Source organism: Thamnophis elegans, chromosome 8 (assembly GCF_009769535.1).
Source record: "Thamnophis elegans isolate rThaEle1 chromosome 8, rThaEle1.pri, whole genome shotgun sequence".
NCBI lineage: Eukaryota > Metazoa > Chordata > Lepidosauria > Squamata > Colubridae > Thamnophis > Thamnophis elegans.
The window spans coordinates 20,404,360-20,428,007 of NC_045548.1; the positions used below are offsets into that span (position 1 = coordinate 20,404,360).

Consider the following 23,648-nt stretch of genomic DNA (forward strand, 5'->3'; position numbering starts at 1 on the left):
GTCTAAGACAATTTAAAAAAAGAATCCACACACAACAAATTGAATTAAACCATTTTAAAATATTCTACACTCAATACTTTTAAGTAAAACTATTTTAAAAAATTCTGTGCATTAAATAAAATATTATTTTAAAATACATTAAAAAAAATAAAAGAAAAAAAACGGGTCACTTACCAGCAGGCAGAACCAGCAGCACTCCGATGCGATGGATCTGATTCCGAGGCGATGGATGGATGCAACCGGGAGCAGGCAGGCAGAGAGGCAGCAGAAAAGGTAAGACACACTGGACTGGAGGGACAAGGCCACGGTCAGTAAGCAGGTCACCTGGCTGGCTTAGCCAGCCAGGCGAGGCTGGAGAGCGGGGATGGGGGGCTTTCTTCGCAAGCTAAGCCGCCTTTGCCACCAGCCCGCAGCTTTCACTAGGGAAGGCCTGAAGGTCTTCCCTTGCGAAAGCTAGGCTGCCGCCACTACCGCCATCCCGCGGTTTTCACTAGGGAATTAGGCCTTCCCTTGCAAAAGCTAGGCCGCTGCCACTACCGCCAGCCTGCGGCTTTCGCTAGGGAAGGCCTTCAGGCCTTCCCTCGCAAAAGCTAGACCGCCCCCCCACCTTCAGCCGCATGGCGTATGCCAGCCTGAAGGCCTTCCCTTGTGAAAGCTAGGCCGCCACTCCTGCTGCACCACTACCACTCCCACCTGCCTTCGGCCGCGTGGCGTACTCCAGCCTGTGACTTTCATGAGGGGAGGCCTGAAGGCCTTCCCTCATGAAAGCTAGGCTGCTACAGCTGCTGCCTCCACCCGCCTTCGGCCGCGTGGCATACGCCAGCCCATGGCTTTTGCGAGAGAAGGCCTGAAGTAATGTTTTTAAAAATTACAATGAAAAAGATCAAAACTAATATGAAATAGACAAACATTTTGTTTTTCTATACCAGGGCTGTCAAAGCCCTGGCCCATAGGCCAGATACATCAAGTGCTGGCCATGCCTATCGCTAGTTTAGCGAAGGGGGGAAAAGTCCTAATACATCACATGATGATGACATGACAACATGAGTTTGACACTTCTGTTCTATACTGTTCTGTCCTGCCTTAGGCATGAAAGCTGGCTGGCTGACTTTGGTCTCTCTCTCAAATGGCTATTGTCTCATCTCCCAAAGTACTAAATACATCATCAAAGACTGCTGTTTTGTGGTCTCCTCATGAGGAATAACTGTATAGAGCACTTCTGGGAGATCTCAGGTCCTCTCTTTATCCAGAGATGAAATACAGTAAAAGGGCTAGTCTACTCACCAACTTTTCATTCCGCCACAGTCATCAGCTCCTTGTTTCAATTTGTTCACTGAACGTTCCCTAACAGATTATTACTAGGGCAATGTAGAACTTTGTCCAAAAATCTTGCCCAGGAAAAGCTAAGTTAATATCCTCTTCATGTCAAACTGTTCTCCTAGTTATGCCAATTCCATTGTGTTCAGTTTTACCATTATGGCAGGGGTGAAATCAACTTTCCTTCACTACTGGTTCATAAAAGTGAGCACGCACAAATATGACCTTCCGTGCATGCGCAAACATCAGAAATGGGATGTGATCACATCCAAGAGGGTGGGGGGAGCCTGCTACCAAGGGCACCTGCAAAGATAAGTAGACCAGCAAGGGGGGAATCCACTGTGCCATGTGATTTAGATTAGCTAGAAAGCAGGAAATCTGACGATTATAGCTAATATAAATCACACATCACAACTGATTGTCGGAAATACCGATTTGCCCGAACCGGTAGCATTTTTTACTAACAGTTCAGGTGAAATGGTCTGAACTGGTAGCATTTCACCGCTGCATTACAGCTTTCTGGAATTCTTTTCATTATTTCCTTCTCTAACCTACATCTGAAAGATTTTCTTATGATTGGGCATCCAAGTATTAACCAGATCTAATCCAGTTTGTTGTTTTGCAATTAGCCATGGTGGCTAGCTGCTGCCATTTTAGTGGGCATTTCTGTTGTGTGGCATGAAGATTTTTTTAAAAAATGTTTTCCAATTAAATATACATTCTGCAGTTACCTTTATATATGACATTAGAAAGCAGAAAATAAAACAAGAGGGTGAAGAAAAATATAGTAAGCAACATTAATCTTTTATTAGTACCAAAGATTCAATTGTTTTGTGGTAATTAATTACATAGGATCAATAAATACTCTTTGTTTACTGCTCTTCTGTGGGTGGGTTTAATGACTAAGTTTGTTTTTTATTCGCATGGGAGATCTAAAATATGCTACTTTTTTCCTTTCTTTGAGAAGTAACTACCACAGAGAGTAAGCAGTGGACTTTCATTGTTACTTGGTACTGATTACAAAAAGTGCTCTTAGTTTTTCCACATTATAGCCAAGCTATGAAGCAGTCAGAAAGAAATATTATAAATCTAGTGCTTGAGAATAAAACTACTTCATCGTAAATACAGTGTTATTATGCAGAATTCATTCCAGTGAGATTTTTGAGAAATATTTGCCTTAATCCAAAACAGGTTCAAAAGTAAATTTTTATTTTTTTTACAAATCAGTTCCCAATAACACCACAGAGATACTTATGTAGTTTTGTGGTCAACGATGCAAAACAGATTTGCCTTTGCTTTTTGTGCCCCCCCCACCCCCGGTGTTGCTCTTCTTGTTTTAACTTTCTAGTTGAGCCTACAGCCCTGTTTTTCCCTAGTGATCTCCCATTTGTATATTAACCAGCTTGCTGAGCTTGGATAAAGCTGGAACAGCTGCATCAACTAGAAAAAAAAGTAGAAAAAGAAGGATTTCCTGATGTTAAAAACTTGCTGTTCTTTGATATCTGAGTTTTAATTATCAAAAACCAGAATTCTTGGGCTTTGACAAAGATAAAAATAAGGATAGATGCCTCTCAGGTTTGTTTCTCTCTGTCTCTCTCTCTCTTTGTGTCTTTTGTCACTGGTCTTCCCTGATTTGGACCTCCAGTGTCTTGCAATTTTTTAAGAACACTTGAACTGCTCTAATCCAATTTCTTATATACTATGCTTCTACCAATACATTTCTTTTCTAATTTCAAATGTGAAAGTACATATCTTAGGAGGTGGGAGAGAGAAAGTATCCTTTATCACCACAGGAGCCACATTCAATATTCAAAATCATGTTGTTTGGAATTTTTTTAGTATTTCTAAGATCAGGAACCTATTCTCGAAGATCAAATCCTTCTCTTTAGGAGAAACAATGCTTCCAGCAAAGGCTTCCCTCCACCCAACTTCCAATCTCCCCTCAGTACTTTTGTGATTTATTAGCTTCTTCTGTTCAATAATGCATTTCATGTGTAAATATTGTGTGGTATGGACATGTGTTTCTTAAGCACATAAGCATTAAGCCATATTCCCTACTATCACATTACCTTAATAAATGGTTCAGAGAAAAGAAGACATTTAAACTTTTATGTGAAACGAGGTCATTGCACTGCCTAAGGCTTTTCTGAGTAAGGTGCTAATGAAGATGTTACATCCTTCAGTACACAACCTGTTATCCTTTCTGTTTCAAAAGAAAAAATGCTTGAAAACAACTGTGGAACTCAGACTTTCCACCAACTAAATAATCAGAAAGTAGAAGATGTATGGGAATTCTGAAGTAAATCTTAGTTTGTTTACAAGGAATTCAGTGTCTTAATGACTTCTATTTAACTTTCCCTATTTTTGGAAGCTAAGAAAGATCAGATTTGGTTCATACTTGTTCAAGAGACCATGAGGGAATCCTACCCTGGTTTTAGGCTAGATTGGGAGGTGAATAATCAATCTAGAGGAGAGTTTCTCAACCTTAGCAACTTTAAAGTTTGTAGACTTCAACTCCCAGAATTCCACAATCTGGGAATGGAAGTATGTGCATTTTGAAATTGCTAAGATTGAGAAATGCTGGCATACGGTAACAATGGAGGTGCAATCCTATACTTTCCCCAAAACAAAACATCAAGACTATATCCATAAAATAAGAACAAACTGGGCCAAACTTGCAGGAAACTACTGTATATAAGTAATTCAATAAATATTCAAATAAACAATAAAATGGAGCCAATTTTTCACAACTTCTGTGGATCTTACCATAGTTGTCATGCTGGCAAGCCATCTTTTCTTTTTAGACCAGGGCTGCCTGGATTCCATATTTTTGAGTTCATTGAAAGCCATAACTAGTCCTTTAGTTCTCAAATTGCCTTACAAAATTATAGCCATCTTGGAAAGTAACTCCCATTGTTAAAGATTATGATGAAAAAATAGTTCTGATTTTACCATATGGAGAATTATTATGGGATTTATGAATGCTCCCATTGTGGAATAAAGTCAGTATTCATTTCTAAAATCTACCCTGAGTGTGGGTAAATCCATGCCAACCACTGTGGCTAGGGCAGAGCTACAAATATTTTACATAGAAGTACACCTTTTAATAAAAGTATGTGACAAAAAGGTTGGAAATCCATTCAGTGGAAACAGCCAGATTTCTTAAGATTAACTGGTCACACATTTAAACAAATAACAGGTAATATGGTGGATGCCTGTGTTTTGATTTATTTATCAAACTGAAAAGAGTGGATTCAGGTAATTTTTGCAAAGCACTTAATAAGTACAGACCTTTTAAAATATTCCTACTTTTTAATCTCACTTGATGTCAGCCTCTGTTTTGCTTGCTATGCTTGCTTGCTATCGGCTGCCATAGGAACGGGGGGGGGGGCATAGTATTGAGGAAGGGCATTATATTGTACCGGAGGAGTCTTGTTCTCACTATCTTCTGTTCATGCTGATGGCTGATGTTTGGACTTGGTCAAGGCCAACTGGTTCGCATACCAACTTGATGAGACTGTTTGAAGATGCATCCCACATAACACCTTAGGGAGTTGCAGATTATAGCAATAGCAATAGCAATAGCAGTAGACTTATATACCGCTTCATAGGCCTTTCAGGCCTCTCTAAGCGGTTTACAGAGAGTCAGCATATTGCCCCCAACAATCTGGGTCCTCATTTTACCCACCTCGGAAGGATGGAAGGCTGAGTCAACCCTGAGCCGGTGAGATTTGAACCGCTGACCTGCTGATCTAGCAGTAGCCTGCAGTGCTGCATTTAACCACTGCGCCAGATTGGACACTGGGTTAGGGAATTGGGGGGAGGGTGCTGGGTAAACATTTGATATGTATATGTTCCCGCCTTTCTGTCTCAGATCTTGCTTTCCTTTTGCTGTTTTCACTTCATATCTAGTAAAAGCACTTTATCTCTATTAAAATGGAGTTGAGGTTTTCCTTTCTTGGATATTGAAGGAGGCATGCTTGACACTTGATAACTCCTGCAAGACAAATTCTTCCTACCATAATTTCTCAGAATTGTCCTATCACATATAACCCTGTCTCTAAGTTCCTTCTGTTGCTAATACCAACATTTAATATTATTTTCACTTATTAATTCAACAGACTGGTCTCCTAAACTTTGGTACTTTTTATTCCTATTCTTTTAAGAATTTTAACAATATCTCACAATCTATCACTTTGCTATAAAATGTCAAATGTTCTCATTAGCACTTTTGCTCTGATTAGCACTTATGTGTTCCTTCTTGAGAAGTGCTGAGTTACCACAATGAATGGGTATGCTTACCAACACTCTACAAAGAAGTGTTTGCAAAGAAATGAATGTATAAATTGGCCACACCGCATGCTTATTTTCTGTAGTGCTGAATGGTTTTGTGCTGCATTTGAAAGAGCAGTTTTAAACTCATGGTCTTTTTCTCCCATAGAATTTTTAAAAGAAAAATAAATAAAAATAAATAAATAAGAACTTGTGTGTGTTCATGCATGTGTGTGAATGTATTATAAACAGCAAAAGGTCACTGGGAGAAAATGTAAATGCCTAAATAAGATGTTGAACATAATATTATGACAGCTGCAGTGCACTGCTGAAACAATTAGAGATTTATGGTTGTTTGTTTCCAAATGTTCCAAGCTATAATTGACAGTTGAAGAGCAAAATTTTGTTTCGTTGAGTCACAGAATATAGCACATGCACAAAACTTTTTTTTTGCTATACTAGAATATGTGTATTGGTCCATGTAAGCAAAAGATTGATCTTTCCTCCCAAGTCCTCAGCCATCAACTCTCTGACTTGACTTTATTTGTGTTGCAGCTTTTACAATATGGTTCTTCTACCTTTGAAATGTGAGACCAATTTTCATTGTATGCAACATGTATACATGCTATATATTATTCAGGTTAAAGAACCCAGAATGATTCTAAGGATGTACAGGAACAAATATTAGGGCTATGCAAAGCTCTGAATGGTTTATTTTTGTTGGCAAAAGGTAGAGGTTAGTTAAAAGTTTCCCCTTTCAAGTCATGTCTGGCTCTATGGAGACAGTGCTTATTTCTGTTTCTTAGCTGAGGGAGCCAGCATTGTCTGTAGACAATTCCACGGTCATATGGCCAGCATCATCATACATTGAGGCCAGAGATGGGTTGCTGCCAGTTTGGCCTGGATCGGCCAAACCAGTAGTAGTGGCGGCGGGAAGCTCCACCCACCCACCCACCCAGAGACTTCTGCATCACGCCCACATGGGGGAACACGCCAGAACTGTTAGTAAACATATTAGCAATCCACCTCTGATTGAGGCACACAGAATGCTGTTACTTACTACCAAGTGATACCTATTTATCTACTCTCATTTGCATGCTTTTGAATGAGTGGTGCAGAAGCTCTTGGTGGAGCTCTTGCCTCACAATCAGGAGGCTGTGAGTTTGAGCCTAGGTAGCAGCAGATACCATGAGTAAATGAGTAAATATTGGCTGCAAACTGCATTGGCAGCAGGAAGAGCAATCAGTTCCATTCAGTTGCCTTGATTCCACCTTGATGCAAGGGATTATGGGATCATTAAAAGCCAAAAAATATTGCATGCTTTTGAACTGCTAGGTGGCAGGAGTTGGGACAAATAATGGAAGCTCACCCCGTCATACAGTACTTGAGTTTCAAACCCGGACTATCATCTTTCCAGCTAACAAGCTCAGCAGATTTAACTGCTGAGTCATCGCAAAGGGATTATTTAAACTTGGTTTAAATAATCCTTTGGAATCAAACCCAAGAGTTTAGGAGCAATGAATTTAACACTTGTCTCCAAAGCATGTCAGCTCTTCTGAAGCACTTCAGAAATCCAGTAGCTACTTCTGGGATGTTTAAAGACAATAAACACTGCTGCAATTTTAATTGCATGCATGGTGAATGCTAGGTGAGAGGATGCTCAGTGATTTGATGGATTCTTTGACATTAACCTGAGCCAATATATTTTATCTGAGCTCTTTTTCTACTGTTTTCTGCTTGAGCTGTCTTTTTGCTATTGCTTTCTTTTCACTCCACCTACAAGGACTTGCTTTGTTACAGCTTATTCTGTTTGGGAGCACGAGAGAAAGAAGTCTTTTAAAAATAAAAAGAAGAAATTTTATGGCTTTTGCACTTGCCTTTTTGGTTAGGATCCCATGATTCTCCAAATCTGTAAATTGCTGGCATCCAGTTTTTCTCTGACCTAATCCTCTGTTTGTCTCTTTGGGTCTGTCTAATCTTAATTCCTTATTCAAGTCACTTTCATTCCTTTCCTCTTTAACTTTACTCACTGTTATCTCCCACCACCCCATTTTTTTAAAAAAAGAAAACTCATATTCCTCTGATGCTCAGGGTTGACTGGCTCTGTCTTGGTGAGCGATTCTGAAAATGTGTTTGGGATAGATTAGATGGGAACAATGCATCCCATTTTCATATCATAACACGCCATACTTAAATGACAACAATCACACATCTATGAATGTTTAATTGATTAGCTTAATAAACAAATTTAATGGATTAATAAAACTAAGTTAAATTGAACAATGGCAATGGTGGTAATGTGGGTTTGGGAGAGAAGAAAAAACTATATGAAGTTTGTACACCTCCAATTTTATCCATCTTTTTCCTCCTTGTAGCAACTGGTGCAGGAGCTCCTATATCAGATCTCTCTCTCTCTCTCTCTCTCTCTCTCTCTCTCTCTCTCTCTCTCTCTCTCTCTCTCTCTCTCTCTCTCTCTCTCTCTCTCTCTCTCCCTCCCTCCCTCCCTCCCTCCCTCTCTCTCTCTCTCTCTCTTTCTGTGTTACAGCTGCCCATTTCACAAAAAAACTCACTCTGAGTAAAGTATAAGAAAACTAAAGCAATAAATACCTAAAATCATTATCATTAAAAAGTATTAATAACATTAAAAACTATAGAAACATCTAAAATAAGATTAATAGACAAAGGGAAGATAATACTCATAATATGCAACCTGCATCAAAATATTAGCATCAGTGGAGCCCAGGACATTAACATGGAATTTCCTTGGTCCCAGGGTGGCAAATGTTACTAGTTTACACTGAGGAAGACAAGGGAGCTTCATATTAAATAGTAAGGCAGTGCAGAACTGGATGGAGAGTTATTGTCAATAGAAGGGTTATCATAATCTGTTTCCCTCTCGGCAAACCATCTCCATCAAGGCACAGCATTGATGCTCTTCTATTCAGCCTTGCTGTAGTACTGAGGGGGTGGCAAAGGAGGCAGGGTCCATGCCCTCAGGAAAGATATTTGCAAGAAATATGAGAAGCAGTTTGGTCTAGTGGATAAGATACCATGCTAGACAGTGGGAGATCATGAGTTTAAGTCCTGCCTAAGCCATGTCACCCAGCTGGGTGACTTTGGGCCAGTCACTCTCTCACTTAGCCTAACCTATCTCACAGGCTTGTGGTTGTGGGGAAAATAAGAGAAGAAAAGTATATTGGATATGTTCGCCACCTTGAGTTATTTCTAAAAATAATAGCAATGGGATATAAATAAATAAATATTGCATGGGATCATTTCCAGCACACATAAGATAATTCTTGGGTTGTTACTTGTAATTAGTATGATTAGTTGGTGCAAGGATGCTATGCATCTTATGATCTAGGATGAGGCAGTATTCCCTTTTTCCTGAGCCTCTACAGGGCTGCCAAACTTGTGACCAGCAGGATGGATGTGTCATGTGCTGGCCACGCCCACATCCTGTTTAGCAATGGGGGAGGAAGTCAGGATACATCACATGACAATGCCATGACGATGCAAGTTTGCACCCCTGCTCTACAGGTAGAAATAAAGGGTAAGAACTCCTTCCATGCTACTCTTCCTTTTTTTAGCTTTGTGGAACAGACCACCTTATAGTACTAGAGATATATGATAGGCAGAGGACAAAACATTCCCAAGGGAAATGATTACTAAAAGAATAGGGAGGTGCATAATGAATTTTTCAGTTGGATAGAACATAAAGGGTTTTCTTGTCTGGTGTGTAATCAGCAGATCTGTGAATGCTCTTACAGTCACATGGTGGTACTTTCTCTCATTCAGAAACCACTTAAGTTACTACAGGTAGCAGTGCAGTTCAACCTTGCACAGTATCTTTGAATTTTGAACCAGCAGAGAGTGAACACCATGCATCTCCTGCTCTCTTAAGGTATTTGTGGGGAAATGTCAGAACAGTGATGGCGCACCTTTTTCTTACGGCGTGTCAAAATTGCGCCCGCACGCCCACACCAATTCAATCCTCACCACCCACCTGTGCATGCGCTCGCAACCTCCCCTCCGTTCTTGTGCACACAATGCCTTCTCCAGGCTCTGGAGGCTTTCCTGAAGCCTGAGGAGGGTGAAAATGGCCTCCCCGGTCCTCTGGAAGGGCAAAAATCAGCTGGCGGCGCATGCATGTGCGCCCGAGCTGACAGCTGGCATGCCAGCAAATATGGCTCTGCATGCCACCTGTGGCACACGTGCCATAGGTTCGCCATCATGGTGTTAGAGCATAGAAGAGAGACAATTGATGTATAAGGTAGAAGATAGACAATTGATGTATAAGATAGAAGATAGACAATTGATTGATCGGTCCCAAAACACTTACAAGTTGAAGATCTATTTTTAAAAGTAAAGCAGGCTTGTGATTCCTGGCCCATTGCTTTCAGAAAGAATGAAGCTGGATTCAGTGGCCTGTTTTAATGTTAGCCTTTAGCAAAAATTCTATTCTATTCCCAGATTCATTAATTAGTAGCCAGGGTTAGCTTTTCTCCCTACAAATGTGCATTGCTAAGCAAAGCTGCAGATGAGATGGCAGCAAGGTTAAAGTTGCTTTCAATTTCATTCATTTTCCCAGCTTCTTTAAAGTGATGAATCAGAAATTCTCACTTTTCTTTCTCTTGTATTCATAGAATAGAACATCTGTACTGATCTTGCTAAGATATGCTCAAAGCCCCACCCTTTTTAAAACTTTTATTATGGATGTCTCTGGCCTCTAAAAAATCTATTATCTTTGTTATTTTCAACCCATTCTGCTAAGAAACAAATCAACCTCAGAGATTTCAGTTTTTCTCCTACTCTGAAACTTATCTAAATTAATATTTCATTGATGCTCTCCTAACAGGTTTATTTAGTGCATATAACAATGCAGAAAAAGTGATTATATTACAGTTAAGCATAAACACAAACTGACAAAAGTAATGACAGAATCAGTTAAGAGAAGAAATTCAGCAAATCAAATTTTTACTAGCTCTAGCTGGCTTTAATTTTGTCGAAGTAATTTAAATATTAAACTCACACCAAGAAGTAGCACAGGAAAACAACCACGGCAGCATCGAACATGCAAGCTTCATAGGAACCTATTGAAGGAATTTATTTTGGAGACAAAAATTGGCTCTGGGATTTCTAGCTTTCTGTGACTTGAAGCCTCGGAACTTAACATTATATGTAGAATTGAAACAAGCCTGGGGATCGTAATTTTGAAGTAATTTCTTTCAGTTACTTTTTTTTGTCACCTGAAGGCAAGTAAGACAGGAAAGTCTATGCCCCAAATTAGATGGGATCTCTAGCATTTCATGTGAATTCTCACAAAATGTCTGCCAGGGGGAGAGGATGTCCTCTGCATATAATGGTTGTTGTGATAGTTCTAGTTATCAAAATGCAAACTGGTAAGTTCGGCAGAATAGCCTCTCCCATTTCATTTTATGTCATTTTTGAGCTCCTGACCATACTTCCAGATAAATCACTGTGTTATAACTATCCAAAATTTTATTTTCTATGACGCCCATGGTGCATTTAGGATCCAGAGGCATTCTCATAACTTACAATGAGATTAGAGACTTTGCCTTTGCAGGAAAATAACTTTCTCACTTAATTACTTAAACAAATGTTTAAAAGTCAGGTTGAACAGGGAGGTTGCTAACCACCGTATGGGTTGCTATCCCTGTGATAGTTATCCTGGAAAGTAAAACTGTATAGCTCTTGGGATGGCTGTTGAAAGAATGATATTATCACTACTTTTTTTGACTGCATCTTATCTGCATCCCCTGCATATTAATATCTCCAGAGATGTGCTATGTTCTTTATGCTTGGTAGTAAGCATAGTTACCTGCCCTTGTGTACATATCCTAGTTGCAATGTCTGCTTCCTTTCAACTTTCAGGAAACACCCATATCATTTGACTAGACAGCTCAGCATTGATCTGGGTTTCATGTATGCTTTATAAAATCTCCCTTTGTGGTAGAACAGAGATGGTTAACCTTTTTGTTGTTGCATGCCGAAAACGTGAGCGTGCCCACACCCATAATGCAATCTGTGTGTGACACCCCCATACACACCCCACCCTCCGTGCATGCACATGTAATTCCTTCAATACATGCATGTGTGACCCCCCTGCATGCGTGTGGGATCCCCTCATGCGTGTGGGATCCCCCCACACCCTGTTTTGAGCCTAGCAGGCCACCCTGAAGCCTCCTGGGACCAAAAACTGGCTGGGGGGGGGCACACACCTCCATACCCTGTTTTGGGCCTAGCAGGCCTCCCTGAAGCCTCATGGGACTAAAAACAGGGTGTGCCACACCCCTCCATGCCCCCCTGCTCCCATGCATGTGCATGCATCTCTTGCATGTGCCCGGTGCCCACACATGCATGGCAGAGACCCGAAAATCAGCTGGCTGATGGGAGGAGCATATGCATGTGCAGTACAGCTGAGCTGGGGCAATGGGTCACATGCCCACAGAGAGGGCTCTGCGTGCCACTGTAGTACACGTGCCATAGGTTTGCCATCACGGTGGTAGAATCTCCAGCTAGATTGAGGGAGGTGTTAAAAGAGGGCAAACCTAGAATTCTTGCTCTGCAGAAAGTGGCACAAATCTGACTTCCCCCAGAAAGGCCTTATCTGCTCATTCCAAAGGGGATGTATTCAGTTTGGGGAGATTCTTGTAACACAGATAACTGATAATAAAGTTTCTGCTTGAGACATTCATGAGTGATTCTGGTTGTTTGCACCCAACACCCTTGAACTAACATTCTCAAAAACATTTATCAATACCGATGGTTTACAAAAGCCAAGCCATGATGCAATTTATAGTCAATGGGACGCAGGAATCTGGGCCCTCTAGTCTAGAACCTTTCATTCTCACATGTCAAAATAGGTCATTCACTATGTAAATATATGGAGATGATGGGGCAACATGATTAAGGACTTACTTTTGATTTAGAAGCAAATTACAAATGAACAATAAAGGGCAAGATGCAGATGTAGCTTCGATCCTATTAGAAAGCTTCTCTGGTCATCTCTCTCCTAATTAACATGGAGTTTCAATTCATAGGAAAGAGCAATTATTTAATTTTGCTCAGGCCTTCTATCCTTTACAACAACTCTGGAAAGAAGAAAATTAATGGATTAATTATATTTTGACCCTGAATAGATTTTTACAAATCTACATAGAGATGAGTTGAAATTATATGGAACTGGTAAAATGTCTGTATGGGAAATTCTTATGTGTTGGAAAGAATTAATATCTCCAGTCCTGTTCAGGTCAATGTATGTCCAAAAATGGACCATATATATCCCAAAAGAATCCTGAATTTATGTAATCTATCTTTTATTCTAGATCAGTGTTTCTTGACCTTAGCGACTTTAAGCTTTGCTGGCTGGGGGATTCTGGGAGTTGAAGTTCACAGGACTTAAAGTCGCCAAGGTTGAGAAACACTGTTTTAGATTTCATTGCTATACAATGTATTCTTATCGGAATGACAACACATATTTAAAATTGAATAAAGTTGATTCAGCTCAACAATTGCCACCTCAATTATTAAAGATTTTTGAAGTTCAGCACAATATTCATTTGATAAAAGACTTATTCCTGGGCCATAAATTGATGGCAAGTAAATCCTACACAGCAAGCTACCTAGCTGACCAGTGTGACATTCCAATTTCAGATTGCTATAAGGAAGAAACCTGGAGTATAGAGAGAATTGCTGCACTAAGAATTAAATCTGTCTGCAGGGCATTGTCGTTGACCAATTATTAGAATGACAGATGCCATTTCTATTCATTGACTATAGCAGCCAGAGGCTCTTAGACACGAACATTTCCAATATTCAACTTTGTGTCAATATCAAGTGATAGGTAATTATTGACCATTAAGTAGAAATGATGCCATGTCCTTCTTTGAGTAAAACTAAGGTGCAGGAAGGAAAAAAAACCCAGTTAAGCTATTTTATTACTGACTGAGCTAGGCACTGTCCGAAAATAAAATAAAGCGAAATGGACAGCTGTTTCATTCTAGAGTCATTATACTGCTTGCTTTTCATTTTTCCTCCCAGATTCTGTCTTTTTTAATCAGATTTTTCTCTGTGCTCTTTCCATTATCGCTATCTCTATAATCTGAGAGTCAGATTTTCAGTTAGCATTTTAATAACATGATCCATACATCAATTACACCAGAACACTTGGGTTTTAGCTGGCAGTTTTACTGGAATTCTTGGGATAAATTAGCTAAAATCTGGTTCAGGGATCAGTATGCCACATGCTGAGCTTTCACTTTAATTAAAATGTACTGAATCCTAGGTATAATTACTTCTTTATCTTTTCCCATTAACAGTGGAAAAATGATGGGCTCATTCCCCACTGACTTTCTCCACTTTCCTCCCCATATTGTTTCACTTTTTTTGCATTGTTCTAAGTCTTTTTTTTTCTCCAGCAACTTATTAAAATGAATTGTGAGTTAGAAACAAATTTGTAATTGCAAAGTTATTGTCACAACAATGCACAAGGAATATCCCCAGGAGACAAGGGTGGGTGGGTGTTTTTTTTTTTTTTTTTGCTTCTTATTAGTTTAAGAATGTGACAATATTGTGATCACAACTTAGAAATTCTCCAAAATCATGCCATTTTGACACCTGTCTAGGTATGGCAAGGCATTGTTACTTGAGTTGCTCTAATGCTTTTAAATTTTGTTGGTGACAAATGAATGGGCAGTATGAATTAGAGCATTCTCTTCTTGAATATATTTGAGTACTTAGTCTTGCCAATAGGCTTTGGATTTCCCAGTGCTTAGCGTTTTGACCCTGCTTAGCTTTTGAAATCAGCCAGCATGTGCTGATGAGTTGCCATAATAGACTCCTAGGGGCTTCCAATGTACTATGATTTATTATAATCATATGGTTTATTATATGAATGTGTTTGATAAATACATAATACCAGTGATAAGGCAGCCATTTTATTTAAATTATCTAAAAGGTATGTAGGTAGTTGAGCAGATCAATGAGTTAGAAATATAGGGCTGACCATGTGACTGTTGTTTCATGGATGAATTCATAGCCCAAGAGCTGATAATGACAATGATTTTTTTTTTAAAAAAAATATTGCTCTCTGTCCCATCTTATACTAAACAAAATCAAAATGAGTCTCTTTTGAGTTTCTTTCTTGGGTTTTTCACTTTTTTAGAACATCATCTCTCTTAACTCTTCACTTTTAACTTTCTCCTTCCCAAGGCCAGATCTACATTCTTTTGCAAGGACACAGGTATCCAAAAACTTAATTGATGAGGGCAGAGAGATTTATGGACTTGGAAAAGGTACACTATTGAAGACCTTGGAACAAAAGGTAGAGTAAAACAAGGCGAAGGTTGTGCAAACATCTTGGGGCTAAGCAATATAATTTAAACCAGTGTGTATTTAGCATCTATAATCAGACATCCAGGGATAATTATCAGAATATGGAAAGTCAGAAAGAAGTGAATAATTAAATAGCAGCAATGATATTAATTGGTGGCTCAATTCTCTCCACACATTCCTCCTCAGAGCTCTAATTACTATAGATTTGTTGAATAATTGGACTATTTGCACTTGGCTATGATGTTTACATTAATAGAAAAGGTTTACATTTGTGTAGCCTTACAGCCACATCAAACATTTCTCAGACTTGCATATACCACATAGTCTTAGCGTATTAACAATAGCAATAGCAGTTAGACTTATATACCGCTTCATAGGGCTTTCAGCCCTCTCTAAGCGGTTTACAGAGTCAGCATATTGCCTCCAACAACAATCCGGGTCCTCATTTTACCCACCTCGGAAGGATGGAAGGCTGAGTCAACCCTGAGCCGGTGAGATTTGAACAGCCGAACTGCAGAACTGCAGTCAGCTGAAGTAGCCTGCAGTGCTGCATTTAAACAGTGCGCCACCTCAGCTCTGCATACATGAAATATATACACCAAATTGCTTACTGCTCCTCTGTTGGCAGCATCACTTATGTTGATATTCAATCTTCACTGTTAGTTAAGATATATATATATATATATATATATATATATATATATATATATATATATATATATATATATATATATATATATATATATATATATATAAATAAAACAGCTGCTGGAATATCCTGGGAGATCTAGCTGTAACAAGCACATGGGCAAATTATGTTATTTATAGATTTCTTTAAATTCTGTGGCAAAGTACAGTACGCATTGTGTTAATCACACTTTTTAAAAATGACATGCATAATATTAGCTTTGTCTCCTAAAAAGAAATGCTGACTGAGATAGTGGTCCTAGTTAATCTTCTGCAGGACTAAATGATTCTGGAATTCACCTTGGAGTGGTATTTGCCCCTAAAGATGTCACTTCCAGTAAAAATCTTGGGTAGTGTATAATCACAAGGGGGAGGATTTTCTGAATGAAATGATATGGATTTCCAATCCATCTTGGGAGTATGTCTTCAGGCAAGCAGAAAAGAAACAACAGCCTGTTAAATGCTTCTGAGGTTTCCATATTTTACTGTAGAATGCTCATAGGTATCTATTTGATACCTATGAGCATTTGTGGGAACAGAATGCTTTCTAAGATAAGGTCCTTGGTCTATCACAGGGGTGTCAAACTCAGAGTGTCATGTGATGTATTGGGTCTTTTCCCCCCTTCGCTAAACCAGGCCTGAATGTGGCCAGCATGTGATGCGTCCGGCCAGTGGGTTGGGAATTTGACAGCCCTGGTCTATTAAAACACAACTTTAATTTATAGCTTGCAATGCTTTGGATGCATTTCTGAAATGCATGTACAGTATCGGTGCGCACAAGATACAAACACAGTACTTGTCAGCAGTTCATTAAACCAGCTACCCCAACTTCCAGGATTATATGGTTTCCATGATGGAATCTGGATATAGATGTGGCTCAGTTAAAATAATTTAACAACTGGTTCTTTGCCCTAATGACCAGCTAGGTAAGTGTGGCTCAGTTGTCATGTGACCATGTGGCCAACTCAACATCACTCAGGTCAATGGGCGCTTCACCTTAGCTGTTACAATGTAATAAGTGTTAACCGGAGAGGCAGCTTCTGTAAGCAGGGCAATCAAGATTTAGGCCAGAATGTTTCTTTCCTGCTTTCCTTACAGGATTAGCCCTGTGAAGTGGGAAAACAACAAAATGAGATTTCTTCCAACAACCAATTCTCCGAACTGCTTAGAAAGTTAACAACTGGTTCTCCTGAATAGGTGCGAACTGGCTGAATCCCATCACTGATGTGACTGCTCAGGAGCATGGCTATATATTGGGAAATGATTTGTAAACACACAGCATGGTTTTTGTGAAAAAAAAGTATATAGTGTGTTGTTTGTTAAAGCAAAATATCTCCATATAGGCATATCATAGATGCAAACCTAAATTAGATGCCAATTTACTTTCAGAATTGGAACATTCTGGACTAGGAATTGCAATTATTTAACTTGTTTATCAGTTGGATTATTTGTATGTCCTCTATAACTAAGGAGTATCTACCCTAGCACTGATCATATTGCCTAGTTTGGTAATGAAATATCTGCAAAAAAATTGCCAAGCTCGGCACCAAAGACCCCACAGTATCATCAACCATCCAAGGTAACTGTTGCATTGAAGAGATATTGAACCATACACCATAAAACATGTCAGGTTATTTTTTAGCATAATTAGTATGTAAACATTGAATAACTTTTTTTAAGTATTAGGAAATGTTTATAAACAATACGATGCAAGTCTCATTATCTTGAACATATGGCTCAGGTATATAAATATGCTTGTATCAGAAACAGTCAGAAGTCCTCTGTTACTTTCAATATTTACACTCACTAAAATTACAAAAATACCTTTTATTTCTGTTCTTGGAACTTCTTAAGAGCAGGCACTGGCAGCTCAGAAATTGTCAGTAGGGCCATTTTCAGCACATCAAGTATGCAACACACACTTGCTCATTAAATAATCAACACAGTGAGATCTCAAATCTGCTGGGTAACAGATGCTACTGCTGCTTAGAATGCAGGCTGCCTGGCAGGTAACATGGATGCAAATGACCCCTATTACTGATAATTTGATAAATTGGCTTGAGTCACATTTTAAGATGAATTACCCCCCCTCCTTTTTTTGCTACAAAAAAATAATGTATGAACTGGAATGCAGTCACCATTCAGATTTTACACCATATTCTGGAGTCAATGTTCAGCTATCATATTATATTTGAATTGTACTTAGATATTATTTATGCTAGAGGAAACAGCATGCCTCCAAAAGCCATATACTAAGGAAAATGTATATACAGACCTGAACAAATGTTCACGCAGGCTTTAAAAAGAAAATTGGCAGACTGATAGAATTGTTGCTGGGAAGAAATGGCAAACTGAAGGCACAAAACGAACAGCTCTTTGTAATGGATGTGGAGAAGCCTTGAGATTAACTACAAATGCTCCAGACAGTTGTTTATCATGAGGAGACCACAAGACAGTAGTCAGTAGTCTCTGACATGTTTAGAACTCTGGGAGATGAGGGAAATCCAACTTTGCTCAGAATAACAGAGTTGAGAAGGGCTGTGGAGGTCTTCTTGTCCAACCCCCTGTTCAAGCAGGAAACCCCATACTATTTCAGACAAATCATTGTGCAATCTCTTTTTTAAAAATCTCCAGTATTGGAGCACCCACAATGTCTATAGGCAAGTTGTTCCACTAATTAATTGTTCTGTTGGGAAATTCTCTTTAGTATAAGGTGACGAGACGTACCGATTTCAGCGTGAGAAGCACGCTTTGTAACAATTTTTCCCATGTCCCTCCGCCTTTTAAAAAAGTCCCAATTTTCTGGGTTCATGTTGAAAGCCCAGTGGATTTGCTTAAGAAATCCTAACCGGGGCAAGACAAAAGACACCCTGTCTAATCCCTCTCTCTCTCTTTGTCTCAGTACTTTCATTGAAGATATTAAAACGTTAAAGCAACAGAACGGACCTCCCCCCTCCCCGCGCCGCGTTTACTCACTTTTATAAGAAAAAAATGATCTAGTACCATAGAGCTGCAGTAAATGGCTAGAGAGGTTGCCAGTGTTACTTCCTGGATTTTCCGGAGGGGAGGGGCACGGAGGTTGGAGGACTGCTCCAAAATGGTGGGAAAGTTTCAATTTGCTCAGTTCTTTGTATTAACATCTATATCATCTTGGATTGATTTGGAGTTTCTACCTGCTGGTAAGTGTGCTGGGTTTTTTTCTTTTATTTTTTAATGCATTTTAAAATAATGTAGGTTTTTAAAAATGTGCAGCTGCTGTTTTTTTATTCAAAACAATATGTGTAACACTCTGATGTGCCATGGAAAAATCATTAAAAAACCCCTGAAAGAACAAAAGGTTTTTTTTAGGGTATTTTCCTGATCAAAACTATAATTGTTTCTGCATGACACCCTTAATCACAAATAGCCAACTACACTTCATTCTAAATAGTTTTATTTCCTTTACTGTATGTGATTACTCAAGTCCAAAAACTGAGTTAATTGGACAAACTCAGCTCCACAATTTACTAAATATACAGTTACAGGAATTTCATGTATAGTATGCTGTCTCTTAGGGTTTATTGAACATAGGAGAATAATATGAGAGGGATTTGATGTAAAATAAGCTCTTTTAATAAATTCAAAATCAACGCAGCAGACAACACATGGGAGTGAACATAATACACACTTTAACAATATTTTTTTTTCTTTTAGCCATCAAATACTGCAGCAAGTGTGTCAGTAATAATAGCAAGACAGGCATAGGATTTTCCAGCCAGGTTAATTTTACTTTTTTATGGTTTGGATGTTGTATTTAATTTTATCTGTATTAGAAACTTATGAAGGCTGTGCAACATTTTGAGGTGATAAAGAGTATGTAAAAGCATGAATACAGTAGAACCTCTGGTCAAAACCATAATTCGTTCCATAACTTTGGTCGCAAATTGATTTGGTCATGAATCAAACCTAATTTTGGAAATCGGGCGCTTACAAAAAAAATGGTGCAGAAGGGGAAATCAGCAGTGGGGAGAATGTGAATATTTTGGTCAGAAGCGTTCATGACCAGAGGTTCTACTGTATAACATCTTCACTTAAGACTTAAGATTCATTTAAGATATAACATCTTCACTTAAGATTCACTTAAGAACTGTGGCAAGAAAGGTGATATAGTGACCAAAGTTACAATGGCATTGAAAAAAGTGACTGATGACCATTTTTCACACTTAGCGACCATTTTCACACTTAGCGACCTTTGCAGCATCCTCATGGTCACGTGATCAAAATTTGGATGTTTGGCAACAGTTACAATTTATATTTGTAAATTGTAGTTATGTTGAAATAAAAAAAACCATTACAATACTATTTTTGCGTTGTATGAAAATTTTTGTTGCTCCGTATAAAATTTTTAATCAAGCCCCCCCCTCAAAGGTGTCTATCTTTACCAATCTGAAAATCTGGTCACCTTAGTTCTAAGTTGGAAGGGACCCTTCAACCCCCTGCTTAGGCAGGAAACCCTACACCACTTTAGACAAATGGTTATCCAACATCTTAAAAACTTCCAGTGTTGGATCATTCACAATTTCAGGACGCAAGTTGTTCCACTGATTAATTTCTCCTCAGTTCAAAGTTGCTTCTCTCCTTGATTAGTTTCCATCCATTGCTTCTTGTCCAGCCTTCAGGTGCTTTGGAGAATAGGTTGACTTCCTCATCTTTGTAGCAGCTCCTTAGATATTGGAACACTGCTATCGTGTCACTCCTAGTCTTTCTTTTCATTAGACTAGACATTCCCCTTTTCTACAACCATTCTTCATATGTTTTATCCTCCAGTCTCCTAATCATCTTTGTTGCTCTTCTCTGCACTCTTACTAGAATCTCAACATCTTTTTTTACATTATGGCTACCTAAATTGGATACAGTATACCAAGTTTCGACTTACCAAGGCATTACAAAGTGGTATTAACACTTCACATGATCTTGATCCTATACCTCTAAACTATGTTCTCATACTTCCTTTTCTAATCACTTCTGGAAATTTCTTGTTAATTGCCTTTCAGTAATGAGGTGCCTTTGGATCAACACAATTTACAGCACCGGGTGAGTTTCCTTCAATAATTAGCAAAACAAGTTTTACATAAAAGTTTAAGGACTTTATTTTTTCTTTTAAGATTTTAAGGATAATTAGAATGTTGATTTTGTAAAGTTACAAATGGACTAAAAGTCCAGATGGATTTTCAATAAGATTTTGAAATTAATTATAAGAATCTCTTCTGTGGGAATTTTTTTTAAATTCTTTAAATAGACGCGAAAATGTGGAATTTTAAAGTTTGGACACTAAAGATTACAATTAAATGAGAAGAATGCTGAAATGTGACTTACTAATACAGAATGGCCAAAATACTTAAGTGTAAAAAGGATATTTGTGAACAAAAAAACCCATTAGTTAATTTTAAGAGTGTCTTTTTTAAAAAAAACAATCATGTTTTAAAATGTTATGGAAAAGGAACAAAACTGAACCTGGCATGAAAGTGGATTTTAAAATAACAGGCTACAAGAATGATATGGGGGCGGGGGATACTATTCTGATCATGCAAAAAAATATGAATTTAATTAATAATGAAAAGTGATATGCAAATGACAAATCAAAAGACAGACCTGGATAATTTTCCTACATAGATTGACAGAAGAAACTTGTTAATGGTTTGTAGAATGGACAAAGAAAACATGAAAAGTTCCAGCACATTAGTTGAACAAATTAAAGATCAAGATTGTTAAAAGTAAAAGGAAGGAATGTTAGTGTATTTGATAGAGACCAAAACAGATAAATATTATCTTGGTAATTTTTAATGGACTTTTGCTGATTAGGATTGACTCACATTCTTTTACAATACAATAGCAGAGTTGGAAGGGACCTTGGAGGTCTTCTAGTCCAACCCCCTGCCTAGGCAGGAAACCCTATACCGTTTCAGTCAAATGGCTATCCAACATCGTCTTAAAGACTTCCAGTGTTGGAGCATTCACAACTTCTGGAGGCAAACTGTTCCACTGATTAATTGTTCTAACTGTCAGGAAATTTCTCCTCAGTTCTAAGTTGGTTCTCTCCTTGATTAGTTTCCATTCATTGCTTCTTGTTCTACCCTCAGGTGTTTTGGAGAATAGTTTGACTCTCTCTTCTTTTTGGCAACCCTTGAGATATTCGAACACTGCTATCATGTCTCCCCTAGTCCTTCTTTTCATTAAACTAGACATACCCAGTTCCTGCAACTGTTCTTCATGGCTTGAAGGATTTGTTTCTATATAAGAGATAGGATATGGGAAGATGAGATCAATCATTAAATTTTAAGACAAGAGAGGTGGTAAGCTTCCAGAATTGTTCATACTTGTGATGAAAGGGATATCATTTATATATTTCATCTCTCTTTTATTCTTTACGATACTCTGATTTTTTTCCTGCACTTTTTATTTCCTAAGATTTTTTTCCAGTTTTCTATTCCTTTCTATCTTTTTTATTTAGTACTGGTAACATTACTATAAAAAGGAATGGGATAGAATTTAAGTTTCTGGTAAAAAAAAATTATACAGTGAAATTTGTAAAGTCTCAAAGATTATGGCTCATCCATAATACAATACGATTGAAATAATAATTATCTTTATTTCTATTTGATTTGAATCAGTGGAATTAATAATGAATATAATTATGTCTGAAACCAAAATGCTATTACACTTGATCTTAGCCAAAAGGCCAAGAAGCAATAACTATTGAGATGCTCTGATGCTCTTGTTTTGAATAATAGCTTGATCAATATTAAAATTTATCACCTTTTGGGTCTAAGCTGAAACCTAATTACAGGATTTCATTGCAGTTTATGTCTGTTCTTTATTTTAACCCCCCTGATTAGGGAACTGCACTTGCTGTTAATGTTTTTTTCTACTATAGTGAACATTTGGTAATTTTTACAATTATATTATTTTATTCTGATTAATGAGATTTCACTCATCTGAACATTATATTTTCTATTTAGTTCATTTACCCTAATGGCAGTTCTTGAACATCATCCCAATCAACTGATTATTAGTATGCTTTCAGGGAAAAAAACCTGCTATATGAGTAGAAATTATAAAGTAAACAAATAAATCGTTAACTACATTAACCATTTTTTCTAGTTACAATTTTGTTTTTATTCTGAATACAAATGCACAATTCTATAAAATAACAATACAGTATGACATTCAAAAAATAACCCTACACAGTAATAACCATGAATGAATTGCTGCAACATCCTTTCCACTATGTTGTTTCTCACAACAATTGTTAGGACAGGTCTTATGAGATGTACTGATTCTCTAGGTGCAACTGAGAGAGATTTGGATCAATCACCACACTATGCCACAATTTGTTTAACCATGATGTTTTGAATTATAATTAATTAGACCAGTGATCTCCAACCTTTCTGGCTTTGCAGACTGGCGGTAGGGTGAGAGGGGATGTTTCCATGTAAGAGGTGGGCGAGCGCATGTGAGCACGCAGCTCCATTTGCACAAGGGGCAGGCATATACACCTGCCGTTCGCATAAATGGAGCTGCATGCGCTTGCCTGCCCACTGAGCAGGCAAGTGAAGCTGCAAGTGTATGCTCACCTGCCACTTCTGTGGCTTGGTTCTGAACGGGCCACAGCTCAGTAATGAGCAGCAGCCCGGGGTTTGGAGACCCCAGACTTAGATTACACAAGCTACAAATCATGGTTTGCAAATCACAGCAGCTAGGTTTGCATAATATTTAAGCCACAACTAAACAAATTATGTCCTAGCTTTATTCTGTGAATTTTCCTGATGTTAGATCTAATTCATTTTATTATGACGGCTTCTGTTGGGATGCCCAGATTGATTGACTTTCAGCTCCTCTGTTAATTTACACAAATGTGTGTGTAGGTGGGTGGGGAGGAAACCTGCATGAAAATTAATTTTACCATTCATACTGAATGTTAGCTTTACATTTTCTCTGAAATAATAATGAGTAAGTTGTTGAACAAAGGTTGATCT

The 23,648-nt window shown here is 38.3% G+C and overlaps 1 pseudogene; it reads right to left on the reverse strand.

Annotated features, from left to right (window-relative positions):
• Window positions 1–22,277: 22,277 nt before the first annotated feature.
• Window positions 22,278–22,363, reverse strand: LOC116512840 (annotated as a pseudogene).
• Window positions 22,364–23,648: the final 1,285 nt, after the last annotated feature.